Genomic DNA, 6,504 nt, shown 5'->3' on the forward strand with positions numbered 1-6,504 from the left:
AGATTTCACTCACATGTGGAATCTAATGAACACAATAAACTAACAAACAAAATAGACTCATAGGTAGAGAGCAGTCTGACAGTTGTGAGAGGGGTGGTGAAATGCAGGAATGGGTGAAAAAAGTGAAGGGATTAAACAAAAAAATCAAAAAATTAAAAAATACCCTCATAGACAGACAACAGTATGAATAGTAAGATGATTACCAGAAGACAAGGAGGAAAAGGCAGGTAGGGGGAGGTAAAAGAAGCTATGGGGGTATGAGTGGTGATGGAAGGAGACTTGACTCAAGGTGGTGATACACAGTACAACACACAGATGATGTGTTACAGAATTACACACCAGAAATCTATATACTTTTTTAAAAACTAATATCACCCAATAAATTCAATTAAAAAATAAGATTGTAAACCACCACTTTATTCTATCAAAATGAACTTAGAACTAATTCTACTGTACTATCATCATGTCTGTTCTGTATTCTATTTATCAACTTTAATCAATTAATTAATGATATTTTCTTAAGTTAGAGTCTGGCTTGGACAGGATGGTGTTAAACTGCTATTATTTTAAACATAAGATTTATGGTTACCAGACAGAATATGTTTCCAAATATTCATTCCCAATTAATTCAATATCCTTGCCTCTCTGCAAATAAGAGGATTAATAAAAGTATATAGATCACTTGGTCCACAGAAGAATTTAAATATTGATTGAAATTATATCCTTACTATAATATTAATCTGAATTTTTGTTTGCCTCAGCTCTCTGTTGTTAGAATAAGTGAATAGGTAGACAGAAGTCTTTCACTAGCCTGAAACCTATCAATTAATAGAATCTACGAGCAAATGTTGGCATATTTAAAACAAGAATAGGTGGAGGGTCTTCAAGGCTGAATATGTCAGGAGCTAATAATAGAAGGGATTTGACATCAAACTCACTGTGTGTGGATGTTCAATGAAATACTTTCTTTTCAGCAAGCATTTTATAAATTTGTTTTATCATTTTCCACAAAAATGATGACTAAATATAGTTACATTGGTTTTAATTATGTAGAATTTTCATAAGGCTTATATAAATATATTTTTGACAAATTTATAAAACATGGCCAATGTATCAATTCTTTCTCTGGAAAAAATCACGATTTATAAGACTACTACAAAGTAAAATCCTAATTTAGGGGCTTAACTTTTCCTTTTTTTCAAATTAAGTTGGATAGACATTAATCTGATGTCAAAAGTACAGTGTTTTTATATTTGGCAATTATGAAATAGACAAATGCACCTATTAAATGCAAAGATGAACAACTCTATAGATTTAAGATGGAAATGAATATTATATATAGAATACAAAAGAGATGAATGCAACAGATATGGGAGAATATTAAACATGTGGTGAGGTTAAATACAAAATATTACCTAGCATCCTGGCTGGGTAGCTCAGTTGGTTAGAACTTAGTCCTGATACACCAACGTTGTGGATTTGACCCCCAGTCAGGGCACATACATGAATCTACTAATGAATGCATGAATGGGTGGAACAACAAATCGATCTCTCTCTCTTTCTTCCTGGTGAGAAAAAATTATATATATATATCACATCTTAACCTGAAGTACAGGCATATTGTTTTTAATAGAACATGGAGCTAATCATTTTCTCTGTTAGATCTTGCCCCTAGAAGACTCAGAACTTCTAACACTCTAGTTTATTCTCTTCCAGATTATAGACTCATTTTTCTGCCACATATGATCACTCGGTTGCTATTCTGGGTGTTCAACTGGTGTGTTACTGGGCATCTGTAGTTGTTATTTTTATTGTAATAAGATGGAATCCTGCCTCTATAATTCTACCCATTGGCCTTCGTTCACTGGCACACACAGAATGGCTTTCCTTTGTCTCCCAATAAACTACCCTTATAATCAAGACTTCAGTTAATAAATTTTGGTCATTTGACTTTGTTTGTTTTAGCAATACAAAACACTTTCAGCCATTGCTCTGTGTATTTCCTTTACTCTGGTCTGCACTTGCTCTCAGGTTGTGCCACTGAGGAATGAACATCATTCATATTCCAGACAAAATCTGAGCAGAGAAGTCCAAAATTCTTATAGAATTTTGTGTTTTTAAATATATTTTAAATGTTTACATATCTTATATATACTATGTTATACACTACATTTTTATTTTATTTATATTTGTATTTTTTTAGTCAAGCACTTATTTTGTAAGCCTATTTTGAACTTGTGGCCAACTAAAACCACACTAATATGTTTCACATAAACTACTCCTAAACAAAATCTAAAGTGATGCTATATTTGAAACATTTTTATATTTGTCTGTACCTGAAATTAAGGAGTTTGTCTGTCTTTTCACTAAATTATATCTTCTAAATTTTAGCCCTTCTTTCCTATTACTGAGAAACTTAGTCTTAATTTGTGTATATTAACAATTCCTCTCTGTATGATCTTATAAACCTTTATCGTTTCCTTTTGATTGAATTTACTGGGGTGACACTGGTTAACAACACTGTACAGGTTTCAGGTGCACAGTTCTACAGCACATCATCTGTACACCGTGTTATGTGTTCACCACCCTGAGTCAAGTCTCTGATCATCACCATTTATCGCCCCTGTGCCGTCTTCCATGTCCCCCTGCCCCTTTCCTCTGGCAATCACCGCACTGTTGTTTTTTCTCTTTCTCCCTCAGTCACCCCCATGCAGCCACCCTCACACTGAGAGCTGTCTGCCTGCTGTCTACCTATGAGTCCCACAGATTCCATGCCATTTTTTATGTCTTTGCACAGCAGGAAAATCTGGAAATGTCTCTAGAAATATTTATCTGTTGATATCAAGCTACTGATTTACATTTTGTGGACATAGATATTGGATCAGCTATTGAATCTGATCTACTTTTTTTTGGAAGTTGTCCTTATAGATATAGTCAGAAACTGATAAACAATTTATTGAACCAAAGATGATGTATTTTTCTAGTGTAATAGATCATAATAGAGGAAATGAGATCTTTTATAGAATTTCTTAAGAAGCTCATTTAGCACTAAATTACATTTATTTCATTTGTGCTTACAAACAATTTTTTTTCAATACCCTTTACACTTTCTCAAAACTGACACTGTCCCTATACCCCAGGAATCTAATGTATGCGGTCATGGGACCCTGCAATTAGTACAGGTCAGAAGTTTGCTCCAAGAACCTGGTTCAAAAGTATAACCAGAATGATTGCAACCCATAATATTTGTCTGACTAAAAACCAGGCGGAACAATTTGGAGTTGTGTCCATTTGAGCTGTTTCACACCTCCAGAAAGCTGCCCTGGGACTCTGTTATTAGATAGCGTATTAGCCAGGATCACAGCCAGAAAAGCATAAACAAAATTGGGATAATTCAAGGAAGATCTATTTACTCAGAGATTATTCACAAAGTTATAGGTATAGGGCACCATAGCAGATATTACAAACTGTTTCCAGCCTTGGCTTGAGATGACAAGGAGATGGAGTAACTAGTTACCAGCAACCAACAGGACACTAGAAGATACAGGACCAGGTTGATACTGTTCATGCTAGCCAGCCAGCACTCGAGGACTTAAAGAAGGGAGGGGAATGAACAGGAGAATCAGACAAAAACACATAGTGCCATTTCCATGGTTTAGAAAAGGTCACGCTAGCAGACTGGTAATAGACATGAATATATTTCCTGTTGCGTGCCTCCTGCTTCCTTCTGCGAGGTCTATAACCATCCTATCATCTCATATCTTCTCGGTGGTCTGCCACCGCTGTTACTCAAATCTTACCACTGGATTTCCTTTCTTAGTTTAATTATATTTTATTGTTTAAGATATTTTATTTATTATTTAGCAGCTCATAAAGCTGAGGCTTAGTGTTCCCACAGCTTAAGTGACAGGGATCAAACTGAGACATATCCAACTCAAACTATATTATTTTACTAATGTCTTAAGCCCTTGGGAACGCAGTGTTTTCATTTATGAAATGAGGAGGATGAAATGACATAGAGGTCTCTAAAATCCCTTCAGCATCTAGCATTTAACTCAATTTCACTCTAAATGTTAATAGTGATATAAGGCCTATGTATCTGTGTGAAAAGAGCTAGTTGTAAATTTGCCCTATTTGGGAGCAATTTCATTTTTCTTTTGTGCTTTATGGAATGTCAAGAACACGTAGTTCTTTATTTTTCTGTAGATACCCGGCATTTTAAACATCAAGCCAAGATTGCAAAATACTCCACACTGGGATATGCTTTCGAAACAATTTAGTCACTTTGAAATGTAAATTGGATAAGCAAAAGCAATACTGACACAGTTACCGCACTCCATGCAGAGCCATAAGCAGGTGCAAATGAGTTCACTTTGTGATAAGAATCTGCACCTGTCGGAGGAGAGCAGCATTTGGAAGTAGCCTGTTAGCAAATTTAAGATAGCTGGAATGAGAACATTTTAAATTGGGAAGGGAGATCTGAAGTGTTGTCTACCCATTGATGCACATCTGTAACCATGGATTAAAGTCTGTAAAATGCAAGGAGTTCCACTATTTTTGTTTAATGATGTCACCCCTCCAGTTTTGCCATACCAGTCAAAACTGCACTGTCAGAATTCTTTGTTATGGATACCCTGCCTGAATACACACCAGTGTTGAAAAGTAAACTCTCAATATAGCCGAGACTAGATTCTAGGGATTCCCACAGATGAATACTTATTTTAGTCTTTATCTTTTTCTTAGTAATACATTTTGAATTTCTTATAATACAAAGTTGTGAAGCATCAGTTTGAAACCAAATATAAAAATCTAATTTAATTTATTATTTATATATAAAGAACCTTCCCTCTGTGCTAATGGTTTTTGACACTATTCTTTAATGTCTTCGAATTTTCTTTTGGAAAAGAAAAGTGTGTCTGTACTTCAGCAAGTTTTAACAAAGTAAGAAACAATAAATAATATTTTAAGTCAAATACTGCATTATGATTCCTATAATAAATGATATCCCTTTAACAATGATCCAACGTAAAAAAGTCTTGATTCTTTCTCAAGTAATATGTTAAGTTAGTTTCTCAAACTGTATTTGCCATATTTTTTCTTTTTTATTGAATTTATTGGGGTGACACTGGTTTGCAAAACCACACAGGTTTCAAGTGTACACCTCAGTAAAAGATTATCTGCACGCCCCATTGTACTTGCCCCCTTGTATTAATTGTTCAATGTACAATGTAAAGGATATAAGAATCATATTCAGAGTTGAAGGTGCTCTTCTGAAGAAAGCAAAGAAATAATCTACTGACTCCTTTTGACATGTTTTGTGAAGAAATCAATATGTCTATACTGTTACTGCTACTATAGGTTGTTGAGAACAAATATTTATCAAGAAATACCAAGATTGTTCTAAGAGTTAATATTCAAAAGACTGACAAACAGGTACATTGTATATACCAACCAGAAATTATTTTGACCATTAACCACTTACAAATGATCTGGAAAGGTGGGTGCCATATGATGGTTAGCACCTGTGGTAGGTACCCTTATGTTCCCAATTCTATAGAGGAAGAACTGAAACTTAAAAGTGTAAATATCTTCTCCAAAGTCTATGGCCAATATAAAAGATTGGAGTCTTGATTGCTGAGACTCAATCCAGCTAACTCTCAAACCTGGTGTACTCCCTCCACTGTGTAGACATTGCCTATCTCTGTGCCGGGCACCGGCAAGTGTTAAACAATGCCTACTTCCCATACAGTCAGCGTCACCTCATACATCTAGGGGTGACTCTGGGGTTTGTAACTCAGTACTGCACTTTAGCAAAGTGGAAAACCAGAGTCTAAAGAAATAAAACAATGCTCTTTCTTATGCTATGTTTCATTCCTCTGCCATTTAATCTCATTTTTATGTTAGATATTGGAATGCTTTTCACTTAATAATGTTGAACTTATTGATAGAAACTCTAGGGACTGAACGGTATATCTGGAGATGATTGATTGTAGACATCCACCATTGCAGGCATAAAAATAAACTAATTTGTAGATGTAACTGAAATATTTCATTCTGTAGCACACACAAGATATGAGAAGGCTATGTGGTGGTTAAATTCACATTTTCACACTTTTTTGGCAAAAATGGAAGGGTTGCTAATAGAAGCAGATGGGTCTAAAAGTCCAACCAATAAGCAGCCTCTTATACACTTTTCCCCACTTTCTGACATTTTCAAGAGTTAAAAAAAGTTGGTTCCAGAGGAATGTTGCAGATATAGGTTATTTCTTTCATTACTAAATATCTTGGCTTTTTAATTTAGACTTTATACATGCCTTATATAGCATAGCCTGAATGCATATCTTGTTTATCATATCATCTAAGTTTGCCATCCACATTTAGGTACATGGTTAAAAAAAAGGCAGCAGGCCCAAAATGGTGTCATTTACACTAAGCCCTACATCATCAAACTGAAACAACAACAACAACAACAACTTAATTACAGTGTTGACTTCTCCCGGAAAT

Source organism: Phyllostomus hastatus, unplaced genomic scaffold (assembly GCF_019186645.2).
Source record: "Phyllostomus hastatus isolate PE091 unplaced genomic scaffold, TTU_PhHast_1.1 phas_scaffold_78, whole genome shotgun sequence".
Lineage (NCBI taxonomy): Eukaryota > Metazoa > Chordata > Mammalia > Chiroptera > Phyllostomidae > Phyllostomus > Phyllostomus hastatus.